Source organism: Narcine bancroftii, chromosome 1 (genome assembly GCF_036971445.1).
Source record: "Narcine bancroftii isolate sNarBan1 chromosome 1, sNarBan1.hap1, whole genome shotgun sequence".
NCBI lineage: Eukaryota > Metazoa > Chordata > Chondrichthyes > Torpediniformes > Narcinidae > Narcine > Narcine bancroftii.
Window position 1 is genome coordinate 333,040,897 of NC_091469.1, and position 14,059 is coordinate 333,054,955.

Sequence of the window (14,059 nt, forward strand, 5' to 3'; positions counted from 1 at the left end):
TTTTACCTAATTTCCGGCCCTCGAGAGAATAAAGTCCTTACCTGTTTAATATTTCCCTGTAACTCCTTGTAAATCTTCCCTGGTCTCTTTTAAACATTGATATTTTTCCTGTAGTTAGGTGACCAAAACTGAAAACAATACTCCAAATTTTGCCTCAGTAATATCTTGTATGATGTCACCATACATCTCGACTCCAATATCCAATAATGTGATTTATGAAGGTCAACGTGGCAAAACCTCTTTTCTATCCTATCTACCTGTGATGCTACTTTCAGAGAATTATATATTTGTATTCCCAAATCCCTCTGTTCGACTGCAATCATGTGTCTTACCATCTACCATGTATGTTCTACCTTGATTCATCCTCCCAAAATGAAACACCTCACATTTGTCCACATAAAATTCATTCTTTAAAAATTTTTTTTTGAGTTTAACAAAAACCCTTTGCACAAGGTATACTAATGATAATATAAATCAAATTATATCATACATATCACATATCAACTGTAAATTAGAAGCAGAACCATAATTATTATATAACTTAGTTCATTCAGGACATCAAATTCTATAATTATAATAATTAAAAAATTAAATCATAACTTGTACTATGTCCAAAAATAATATTGAATACAAAAATTATACAAATAATTCTCACAAAATTCCCTTATATAAGATATTTTAAATTTACCACTTTATAATCCACATTGTTAATAGAAATTACAAGCAGGAATGGACCCAGCACTGATCCCTGAAGCATACTTCTAGTCACAGACCTCCAGTTAAATAGGCCATTATCTACAACTGACGTACCACAGACAGAGCCATGCCCAATCAATTCCTGCTTTTTTCAAATATTTGTGTTTATCATTGTCACATTTGTGGCCCGAAATGTGAAGTTAATAAAACATTAAACACAAGTTTTATCAGGTAAACTTCTCAGGGTCTTTATTTTCCAGTTTCCTTTGTTCTCCTGCTTGTGTTCTTATCTCTCTCTCATACCACCTGACTTCCGGTACATCTCATACATATTCATTATCATGACATCCCTCCTTTAATCAGAAATAAACTTTACCTTCACTTACCAATATCCCTCGGAAACCTACAAACATCCTAACTAATGGTAATACTATAACTCAACTACATAAAATTTACTTCCTACAGCACTCATACATGCACTTTATGATGGTGGATACCTGTGGTCCTCCATCATGCATCTGGACCATACCATTCAGATCCATTGTGGGGGAGGGGGTAGTGGGGTTAGGGAGGAGTTGGCAAGCATAAACTAGGAATATAAGCTCTATGGTGGGACAGTTGAGGAACAGTAGAAGACTTTCAAAGAATGTTTTCACAGTGCTCAACAAAAGTCTATCCTAGTTAAAAGCAAGGGTGGGAAGAGCCAGCCTTTGATAATGAAGGAAATAAAGGCATTAAACTATTGCATACAAAGTCATGAAGGCTGGAAAATTCTGAAAAGCGATGCAAGACCACTAACCAAACAATAAAGGAAAGGAAAATAGATTATAAATATGCAAGACCAAAATACAAGAACAGACAATTACTTTTTAATGATTAGAAACAGCGGAAGAGAGTGAATAAAGTGAAGATAGGTCCTTTGGAAATGAGGTCAGGGGATTAATATTGGGTCATGTGCAAATGCCCAAACCCTTGAATGACTATTTTATGTTGGTCATCATGGTGGAAGACGTGACTAATATGCTAAATAGACATTCTAAGGATGCATTGTGAGTTAACACCGATACAATTGCCATCATTAAGTAGTGCTGAGAAAGGAGTGGCCTTTTGAGATTTTGCTCAATGGAATCTGAAGAACAAGATACCATCTTACAGAAACATATTTTCAAGGTTTGATAGATTTTTGCATTGTGGTATGATCAAAGGTTATGGGGAACAGGCAGGGAGATGAAGCATAGTCCACAGCCAGATCTGCCAAGATCCTCTTGAATGATACAGCAGTCTCAATGGGCTAGATGGTCAAGTCCACATTCTGGTTCTTTTTCATTACCTGGTGCTCAAGATACCAAACTGCACCATGCTGTAACTAACATTTAATGGTTTTTCAGGTGGAAAATTAACGTGGATACGGAAAGTTGTAAGGTGACTGAGCTCCTCAAGAAAATGTGATGAGGCCACAGGATCTGCAATGTCAAAGCAAAGAGGGATTGATGAGACTGTCCCAATGGAATCTGATCATGTGGCAGGGAAAGGGGGACACAAGCAAGCTGGAAGGAGTATTGGCACAGATCTGGCTGCTGGAACCAGCCCATGTGAGAACTTACTGCCCTGCACATGCTTGAGAATTAAGGAAATGTCAGCTCTCAACCAAGGGACAAGTGAGTGAAATGGGAGGGAAGTGGGGAGGAGAATGGGGTAGGGAAGATTGGGCCCAGTTTGAGGGAAATAAGATTGAATCTGGTATGTGGAAGGGGGAGAAGCTGGGGCTCAGTATGAGAGAGGGGGAAATGTTCGGACAGTGTGGAAGGAGGAGGGGGAAAGATTTGGGCATGGTGTAGAGGTTCAGGTGCAGTGTAGGGGAGGGGAGAGGATGGAGTTCAGTCGCAGTAGGGGAAGGCGGAGATTCAGATCCATTGTGGGGGAGGGGGTAGAGGCTTGGACAGGGAGGGGTAGAGGTTCAGACATTCTGGGGGAGGTGGCGAGGTTTGGATAGATGAAGAGGAGGGGGTCTGAGCTGTTTTTTGTGACAGTTTGTACAATTCTGTTGATAGATCCAGCATCTGAGATCCTGGCACACAGGAATGAATTCCAGCTATTTCAGGTGACCACTTTCTACCGAGGGAGGTTGGTGGGAGCAATGGAAGGAGGGGTGGAAAGTATCAGCTGGATGTTGCTTCAGGAGGGACATTTTTCTGGACAAGAGCATGAGGTGAGTGGGATGAACTCCAGGCATTAGAACATAGTAGAGAACAACACAGGAAGAGGCCCTTCAGCCCTTGTGTGCCAAGTATGATATCCAAATTAAACTAAAAATCTGCAGCTTGCACCTGATCGATATTCCTCCAATCCCATCATATTCATATATTTGTTTGGAAGCATCTTGTATGCTACGATTGTATCTGTTTCTGCCATGACTCTTGGCATCCTATTCCAGACACCACCATTCTTTGCATAAAATGTTTGTCCTGTGCATCTCCCTTAAACTTCGCTCCCCCCTCTACTTTGACAGTGTGCAATGATTTTGCCCTGGAGGTAAAAGGTTCTGATTTTCCACCCAATCAATGCTTCTTGACTTGAACAAACCTTTATCAGTGCAACGTGATTTCCTTACTTATATTCTCAATTTCCCTCAAAATTAAGTGTGGCCATTTTCACTGGGATATGGACCAGGACATCCAGACTTCTCTGCACATGAATTGTTTTAAGAGCCCTGTCATTAACTGTATACATTTTCCTTGCATTTGATCTCCCAAAGTTTAACCTCTCACATGTGTTCAGATTAAACCCTTGGAGCCATTTCTCTCCAGATATCTGTAAGTGATCTGCATCCTGTTGGACTGTGATAACCCCCCTACTTCTGATCCACCTATCTATTTTATACATTATTACTTGTTTCTCCCAATCACCCTGAGCTTAGCAGAGTGGTGGTAAAACAGTGAGAAGACCTGGATCAGAGAAAGAATGGGATCTAAAACCTATTTTTTGTCTTGGCAAAGCTATTGGGCCATTTCAGTTCAGATCATTGGACCACAAAGTGTGTAAAGCTGTCAGATTATCCTCCAAACCCAAAGAAGTACTGTCATTTGGGGGGGAACCTGCCAACCACATTCGGTCTGGACTAAATGTGACCCACCTAATCACTCAATGGCTGGCTGTTCATTGATGTGTTATGGATAAGAAAAAGGCTCCATGGTATGAATAGCTTGAAATGGTAGAAGAATGTGTTGATTTTTATTAGCACCAGATTCCCATTAGAGCAGGGGATATCTCGCCAGATCGCCCTCTCAAACAGTGAAGGTCATGGACCAGAACTGTCAGCTCAGCCATGAGTAATGTTAGAAAGTCTCGCAGTCTCAGTGAGTGGCTCCATGTTTTCCTCATTCAATCATTATTGTCTTTTATCTATGAGAAGGGGGGGGATAAGCACCTATCCTTGGGATGCACTGCTGATTACGTGCTACCAATCACAATACAACCTCCACAATCACGCTCTAGTCCCTCTTTACATTCCAATAAGGTTTGTATCCAATTTTGCATCTTCCCTTGGACCCCATAGCTCCAACCTTTTTGACAATCATTCTGTGTGACAGCTTCCATACAAAACCACATCAATAGCACTGCCGTCTTCAGTATGTTTAATTACCTCAAAAAAGTTGATTATATTGATTGGACAGACAGGCTGTTCCTGATCGATCCTTGCCTTTCCATAAGCATATCACTTGTGTACCTCAGAAGGTGTTCCAATTATTTCCCTTCCACAGACAACAGACTAATTGGCCTATTAATTACTTCACATCCCTAATGCCCTTCTCGAATAAAGGTGGCATCTTTGAGTTCTTTCAGTCCGTTGAATTTTCACCTGTGGGTGGCCAATGAAGATTTAAATATCTCTGTCAGGGGCCCCAGCATTCTCCTTCCTTGCCAGCAATACGAGCCTTGGATGCATCTCATGAGGTCATGGAAATTATCCATCTTTATGTCCATTAAGCAATTTAACCCCTGCTCAGTTTTAATTATAATATGCTCTGATTGTCCCAACCATAATTTTCAACTGCAATGTCTTTTTTTTCAGTGAACACACATGAAACATATTCATTTCAGACCTTGCCCACATTGCCTGGAAGCACACACTGCCCATCCGATACCAAATGGGCCCCAATCTTTTTATGCTTATCCTATTGTTCTTAATATACATAAAATGCCTTGGGATTTTCCTTAATCTTGTGCCTCTCTCCCTGGCCAATTTCTTTAGCATCGTTGCACAGTTTTCTATCGATGTACTGGCATCTTCTTGATAAATGATGCAGTGGCCCCTCTGGCATCCTCCACTACCATGACACCTGAAAGTTCCTCACCTAAAATATAGTTAACATTGCAGAGTCGAGAACAGAGGAAACTGATTAAATTAACACAATTTCTAGTGAGTTTCATTAATTTCATACTCAGATTCAACAATAACCTGATGATAATTTTTTTCAGTGTTGCTGTTCTTGTGAGAATCAGAGTTTTGCCGAATAGATGAAGGGAAAACCATTGACACGGCTTACAAAACAACAGAGACATTCCTTTGCTGAGGAGATATTTTTCTATTGTTCTTTGCTTGTCAGGGCAGTCATCAATCTGTTCATTACCATTTCTGTGACAGAATGCAAGACTTCAGGATGATGTAGGGACTTGCTGGACCCGGGTCAAGAATGTTCCTGTGTTAGAGAGTGAGACTTCAGGGTGGTGTGGGTACTTCCTGCACCAAGGTCAGGTTTGTATCTTTGGAGGCACAAGACTCCAGGACAGTGTGAGAACTTGCAAGTCCAGGGTTTCTGTGGCAGAGAGTGAGAGACCAGGAGAGAGTGGGCACTTGTGCAGGAGTAGGGTGAGGGATGTTTCAGAACATTTTGCTAGGAGAGTGAGGAAAGCTAGAAAGCATCAAACACACTGGTACTAATGACATGGGCAGAAAGAGACATTATGTCCTGTACAGTGAATTTGGGAGTTTTGTTGAAGGTGAAAAAGCAGGAGGTTTAAGATCGTCATTCCCTGTGCCACATGCTGGTGAGGTTACATACAGGAGGATAAGATTGATGAATGTGTGACTGAAGAGCTAGTTCTGGAAGGAGGGCTTTGGGTACTGGATTTTTGAGATTGTTTTGTACCAGGTGAGGGATCTGCAAAGCAACTGGTCACAAATATATTGCAAGAATTAAATACCCTTGAGGGAATTTTGACTCAAATTAGATTTAATTGAACTTGGCACATGGGTAGGAAACTCTGTAGCAGTTTGGGAGCTGGACAGTTTAACTTGAATATGGAAGGTAAATGAAGGAAGTCCAGCTAGGAACACAAATAGGCAGGTTTGGGAAGTGCATAAGGCGATTGGATAAAATGCATTGATTTGGATGCAATTAAGTAACCTCGTGGGTAACAGTGAGGATTGCAGCAAAGGTCAGCATATTATTGCACACAAAGAAACCTAATTAAATGAAGGACAAAGCTGGGAGTTCACTGTTCTGGGAAACAGAATTTTCAGACGTGACTGATGGGAATGTAAAAGCAGATTGGGGCTCACACTTTTGTAGTATTGTATACAGTTTTGGTCACCTAACCGCAGAAAAGATATCAAGAAGATTGAAATAGTGCAGAGAAGATTTACTAGGATGTAGAGAATTGAAGTTACAGGAAGGTTAAACAGATTGGGATTTTGTTCCCTGAACCATCGAAAAATGAGCAGATACTTGATAGAGGTATATAAAATTATGTGGTATAGATGGAGTTAATGGAAGTAGGCTTTTTCCACGGAGCTTAGGTGAGATAGAAACCAGAGGACATGTGTTAATGGTGAAAGGGAAAAAGTCTAAAGGGAACATTAGGAGGAACTTCTTCACATAGAGAGTAGTGGGAGTGTGGAATAAGCTGCCAGATGAAGTGGTGAATGCAGGCTCAATTTTAACATTTAAAGTAAAATTGGACCAGTACACAGAAGGGAGGGGTATGAAATATAAAACCATACAACATAGCACAGAAACATGCCCTTTGGCCCTTCCAGTCTGTGCTGAACTATTTTTCTGCCTCATCCCTCAGGCCTGCACCCAATCCATAGTCCTCCATACTCTCATCCTCCCATTGTATCTGACCCACCCTCAGTGGAAAAAGCCTACCTACATTTACAGTCTATACCTCTCATAATTTTAAATACCTCTATCAAATCACCCCACTTTCTTCTATGCTCTAGGGAAAATAGTCCCTACCTGTTTAGCCTTTCCCTGTAACTCCGTACCTGAAGATCTAGCAACATCCTAGTAGATCTTCTCTGCACTCTTTCTATCTTATTGATATCTTCCCTATAGTTAGGTGACTAAAACTGGACACAATATTCCAAAATTTAGCCTCACCAATGTCTTATACAACTTTACCATAACATGGCAACTCCTATGCTCAGTACTTTGATTTATGAAGGCCAACATGCCAAAAGCTTTCTTTACAACCCTATCCACTTTTGACGCCACTTTCAGGGAATTATGTAGCTGTATTACCAGATCCCTCTGTTTTGCTGCACTCCTCAGTGCCCTACCATTTACCATGTATGTCCTTTCTTGGTTGTCCTTCCAAAATGCAACACCTCACACTTGTCTGCATTAAATTCCATCTGCCATTTTTCAGCCCAGATCCCTCTGCAAGCTTTGAAAGCCTTTCTCACTGTCCACAATGCTTCTAATCTTAGTGTCATCTGCAAACTTGCTGATCCAATTTACTACATTATCATGCATATCATTGATATAGATGACAAACATCAATGGTCCCAGCACCAATCCCTAGGCACACCACTAGTCACAAGCCTCCAGTCTGAGAAGCAACCATCCACCACTATTCTCTGGCTTCTCCCATCCATAAAATGTCAAATCCAGTTGATTACAGTATTTCACCATGAATATGGAGTATCTAAACATTCCTGACTAACCTCCCATGTGGGACCTCATTAAAGGCCATGTAGACAACGCCTTTACAGAGCCAGTGATCGGGACCAGACTTGGGTTCAAATCCTGCACTGTCTGCAAGGAATTTGTTAATTCTCCCCATGTCTGCATGGGTTTTCTCTGGGGGTTCTGGTTTCCACTGTTCAAAATGTACCGGTGGTTAATGGGGTGTAAACTGGGTGGCACAGACTCATGGGCCAAAATGGCCTGTTACTTTGCTGTATGTATGCATGTCTAAATTTAAAATCTAATTTAAAAAAAAAATTAATTAAAAAAAATTATTGGAAAAATTTCCAAGGGACAGAATTCATTTTCATTTGGAAAGGATTAAGGATAATTAGCACAGAGATGGAAAATGTCATGATCTAGTGTGAGAGTAACAACCTGAGTCTCAACGAGGACAAGACGAAGAAGATGATCATGAACTTCAGAAGGATCAGAAATGCCCACAGTGAAAAGAGTGGAGAGCACCAAGTTCCTTAGAATCCACTTTCTAGTGACCTATCCTCAATTGTCAGGAAGGCACATCAGTGACTGCCCTTCCTGAGAAAACTGATGCGAGCAAGGCGACTGGCCATCATCATGTCAACCTTCTACAGGACCTCTATTGAGAGGACCTGGCTGGCTGCATCACATTTTGGTACAGTTGCTGCAGAGAAATGAATCAGAGGTCAAATCACAGGATGGCAGAGTGGATCACTGGAGTCTCTCTCCCAACCATTGACGTGATGTACCAAGATCATTGTCTGAAGAGGGCATGCAAAATGATTGAGAACCTCTTCTGCCCTGCACACAGCATCTTTCAGCTGCTCCTATCGGCGAAAAGATACAGGAGTATCAGAAACAGCACCACCAAGCTAAGAAACAGCTTCTTTCCACAGGCAGTGAGAATGCTGAATGACCAGAGGAGCTGCTCACACTAACCATCCGAGACACTCACAAAAACAACATACGTTTTTATATGTATACATAAATTATGTCCGCATTATGTATTATCTGTATGTATGTGTGCTATGTCTGGTTGTGTGTCTGCATGTTTTGCACTGAGGACTGGAAAACACAGTTTCATCAGGTTTTTACTTGTGCAATCAGATGACAATAAACATGATTTGACACAGCTCTTTGCTGGGTAAATCATCTCTCACTAATTTGTCTGTTTTATTGGAGAAGCTAATAAAATAGGTTGATGAAAATGTGGTGTTTGTGTCTGTGTGGGGTTTAAGTCATTTGTCAAGTACCCATATGGTCAGCTAGTGCAGAAAGTTGGTTAATTGGATCCAAATGTGGCTTGGTGATCAGAGGCTGAGGGTAATAGTGGAAGACTGTTTTCTGATTGGAAGCCTGCGTCTAGTGGTGTTTGGATCCATTGATTGTGATATACAGGTACACAATCCTTTATCTGGACATCTAAAATCCGGAAAGCTCCAAAATCCGGCAAGTGGGGAGAGAGGCGGCAGCGCGAGTCAGGCAGGCGGGAGACCGGCAGCACAAGTTGGGCGGCCGAGTGGATACGGCAGCACAATTTGGGTGGGCTTAAATCTGGTTTTACAAAATCCGTAAAAATCTGAAATTCGGATAAAGGAACCTGGCTCCTGATTGCAAGAAAAAGAAGCTGTTGTGGACATTGAGGAAGATTGTCTAAGTTTACAGCAGGAAATGGATCAGATAAAAAGTGAGCAGATGGAAATTGATTTTGACAAGTGTGTGATGATGGCTTTTGCCAGTTAACTTGGGCTGAGAGTTAACGTGGAATAAATTGAAGGCAAGTCAAATGTTAACGAATGACAAACCCTAACGATCCAAGTTCCATACGTTTTGGGGAAGTGGCAAGAGATGGAGTGGTGAGGAAGGCATCTGGCATACTTGATTTCATAGAATATTGTGTTACAACTTTTCCAAAACTGGTTTAAACCATGGGAAAATATTGTGTTCCATTTTGGTTGCCATATGATAGGAAGAATGTGGTTGCATTTGAGAGAGTGCAGTGAGATTCACCAGGGTGTTGCCCAGATCAGAGAGACATGGGCTGGGCTTGCTTTCCCTGGATGGCTGAAGAGTGACTTGATGGCAGTAGATAACCAGCATAGATAGGGCAGATAATCAAAAACTTTTTTCCCCATTGGAGGGCTGTCAAAACAGAAGGTTTAGGAGATTCGAAGAGGATCGGAGATATTTTGCATTGTGGTTAGTATCTGAAACATGCTTTCAGAGGTGGTGGTAAAATCATGTACAATCATGATATTTAAAGCTGTTAGACACAAATTTAAATCGGCAAACCGCAAAAGAAATGAAACTAATATGGGCAAATGACATAAGTGTGGATGGGCAAAGGGTCGGCATTATTGCGACCTGTTTCAGTCCTGTACAATGCTGACTCTATTCTCCTTAGCAGAAAGTCATTGAACTCGCAGAGAAGGGAAATCAGGCAGAGAGTTCCAATCTCTTGATAAGTCTGGTGATGGAAAAAGGCCCTGAAGCCCAGAGGGTGATGTGGGAATCCTTTGTGAAAATGAGGAATGGGCTCCTAAAGTTGGACAAAGTGCTGAAAGAGCTCCAGGAGCTTGGTACAGTAAAAATATTGTGAATACAAGGTGAAACATTGGACATTAATTATATTCTTCAAGTCTTATTTACTGAAACCTCATTAATTAAAACAGGTCCTGATCCACATGAATTCATGAATGTTGGCCAGGCTGCATCTGAAGTACCCACCCTGCTGATAGGTAAGAGAGAAACAGCGGATTTGTGGTCAATTCTTTGACAAAATCAATGTTGAGCTTCACCAGCATGATGGCTCAGTTGAAGTGGTCACCCCTAAATTTTGTGTCTATATTCCTTGGAGTTTGGAAGAATGAGGGTAAATTTATTCAACCATCCTGAGGGGGCTTGACAGAGCAAATATTGAGATGTTTATACTTGGGACAGAGTCATGAACACGAGGACACAGCTGTAAGATACCAGTCATTTAAAAATGAGGTGTGTAGAAATCTCTCGAGCTGAGTTTTATCTGGAACCCTCTCCCTGAAATCGGTGGAGAACAGATCATTGGATATATTTAAAGGGGAAAGATTAATATTTGGAAGATGAAGAACTGAGTGCTATGGGGAACTGGGATGGAAGGAACTGATGTCAGCAAAGTTCAGCCATGATCACATTGAATTCAGGATGAGCTCAAGGGGAGGAATAGAGCAGTTGTGTTTGCTGTTTTCTTGTGTTCTTAAAATGTACAGATTTTTCAGAAGATGACAGAATTGGAAAGATGAAAAGCAGGGGAATGAGACATTAACACTGAAAGAAACATATCCACAACATAAACTCTGTCTTAAATCTGCAGATTCAAGTCTCAATTCATAGAATCTCTGCCACATTCTACAAATATGTAATGTAACATTTAAAATTAACCAGCTGTTATTCACATTCAGAGGTTTGTACCCTGCCTGGGTCCTGAAGCATTCTGGCAGAGTTCTATCACACTGTAAACCCTCCACACACTTCTGGCAGGGCTCTGACACACTGTAAAACCCCACACACCCCTTTGAAGTTTCCCATGAGAAACCACCTGACCTGTTGTATTTTTTCTCACTTCCACCATGATTGTTTCCTCTCTTTCCACCTCTTAGACACATCAGCAGCAATAAACAAGCCTTCAGCTCCCTCTCTCAGCATCACATGTATTTTGCAGTCTCCCGCAGTGCACACCTATTACAGGCTTTCGCTCTGCCCACTTCTTTCACTGCAACTGAAGGAGTGTTTTTCCAAACTCGAATGAACAGTTATCAGGCTGAAATGTTGACTCTGCTTCTCCACAGTTCCTTCCTGGCTGACTGATTTTGTTTCTGGCACATCCTGTATGACACAACAGAACACTTGTGAATCTCCCACCTGACCCTTTCTCAGAATATCCATTGCGTGGGGCCCAGTATCCCTACACCAAAATAAGAGGAGGTTTTAAAAATGTAGTCTTTCAGACAAATAATGGTTGCAATTTAAAGTAAAATGTTTATGACAGGGAAGACAGTGAATAATAAAGTATCAGAGGAAGCGTTAGGATCACAGCTCATCAGAATGTGATCTAATATTTCTTTACCCAATATGAAGTCAGATGTTTGTTGATGGAATTTCACTTTCTGTACTAATCTCCTTGGAAGCACCAAATTCAATGTTAAATATTGAGTGAGTTGAACCTCTCAGGTTTTTATGAAAATCTAACAATGGTACATTTTCTGTCTGTTCTATCGAAGATGTCCAACAGAAACACCGAGACAATTTGCGGGCACAAACGGAAACCTTGCAAGTGAACACCATCACGATGAGAGAGAAGGTTAAGGTTTTCCAACTGGTTGATCGATACATTGAACTCACAGTCATTTCTTCTGCTCAAAAACGGAGACACATAGAACACGAACTTCTGGCAAGAGACCATGAAGAGTGGAGAGAGAAGCACCTCCTCAGAGAGCTGGAACAAATACAGATAGATCAACTGTTCCACAGCAGTTTCTCCCAGAGTAAATCCAAATCTGGTTCAGCAGCAGTGGCTGGAGTGGCTGGGATCGGAAAAACAACCATGATACAAAAGATCATTCACGACTGGGCCACAGGGAAAATATATCAACACTTCCTATTTGTGTTTATTTTCAAACTTCGAGATTTAAACTCCATCAACTGTAAAATAAACTTGAGAGAACAGATTCTGGATCAGTATATTTACCTTGGAAATATTCTGGGGGAATCTGGAAGAACACAGAGGGATTGTTATTTATATTTGATGGGTTGGATAAATTTAAGTGCAGAATTAATGTTGCAGACTTTCAGGGAGATGCAGAATCACAGCACATGTGCTCAGATCCTGAATTCCGGTGTGAGGTGTCTGACATTGTGATCAGTTTAATCCAGCACAAGCTGCTCCCAGGGTGTTCTGTCCTGGTGACAACACGGCCCACTCCATTACATTTACTGGAAAAAGCAGAGATGAGTGTCTGGTCTGAAATCCTGGGATTTGTTGGTGAGGAGTGGAAGGAATATTTCAACAGCTTCTTTGAAGATCAGGTAGTGGCAGCAGCTGTTTGCAAACATGTGGAGGAGAATGAGATCCTGTCCACCAAGAGCTATAACCCTTCCTACTGCTGGATCCTCAGTCTGGTGTTGGGCCCCTTCTTCACACAAAGAAATAGGGAGTGGCAGCAAATTCCCAGAACCATCACCCAACTATATTCCTGCTACATTTACACCATGTTGAAAAACTACAGCCGTGAGATTGAGAGCCCCCATGATTTGATATTGAGGGTTGGTCAGATGGCCTTCACAGGAGTGTCTGAGAAGAACATTGTGTTTACAGATGGAGATCTCATGAGGCACAATCTGCTGCCTTCATGGTTTCCAATGGAACTTTTGGAGAGCAAGAATTCTGCCTGGAGCATGGTATACACATTCCCACACCTCACCATTCAAGACTTTCCTGTTGCGCTCTCACAATTCCTTACTCTGTATCCCAGGGATATCCTGAAACTCCTTATTGAAGCTCACAATGAGGACAATGGGCGATTTGAGGTATTTCTCTGGTTTGTTGTTGGTCTCACCACCTCAGGGTCAGCCCAGTGCCTGGAAGAGTTTCTGGGTCCATTTCCTCCTCTAACAATCTGTCGAGAGATTGACTGGGTGAAGGAGGATTTTAAACACCAGATGGGAAAGAGATTTACTGTGACTGGTAAAAGGAGCCTCCTGAATGCATTGCACTACCTGTTTGAGTCTCAGAATGGAGGGCTGGCTCAGTCTACAGTGGGATTTGGGCAAACAGTTTCATTGAATAGATTGCGACTGACCCTGACAGACTGCACTGTCCTCTCTCATGTTATGCAGCACTGTGATACAATAAAACACCTTGATCTCCGTGGCTGCCACATTCAATGTGAAGGTCTTCAGCGGCTCAGACCCATGCTACACAAGTGCCAGGAGTTGAGGTAACTATTCATTTGCAACTCAATTTTGTAAAATTCTTCTGAAACAGTTTGGTTCAAAGTGTAAAAGCAGATTTTCAAATGTGTCGAATAAGCAGATATTCGGGGGCGTGGCAAGATGGCGTAAGGATCAGACGTGCCTTCCAGTCCTCTCCTGACTCTATCTTATTGTTTTGTCTAGAAATGCCCGTTAAAATTCTTTAAAAGTTTAGATAATTTCAGTGCTGTTAATTTAACTTATGATAGTACAATTGGTGGAAAAGAGCAAAAAAAAATGACAACAGATCATCAAAAAACTACATTTTCCAAAAGTTCAAATTTTGGAGCCTACCTACAGGAAAGACACCGGGACTCAGCGTGAAATGGATCCCAGGAGAGAGGTACAGTGTTCGGATGTAGAGCTCTATGTTACATCGGTAGAGCCCCCTAAAGAGGGCGCCA

General features: G+C 41.6%; 1 pseudogene; it reads left to right on the plus strand.

Moving 5' to 3' along the window:
* The first annotated feature begins 2,164 nt into the window (after positions 1–2,164).
* Positions 2,165–13,653, plus strand: LOC138757823 (NACHT, LRR and PYD domains-containing protein 3-like; annotated as a pseudogene).
* The last annotated feature ends 406 nt before the right edge of the window (positions 13,654–14,059 follow it).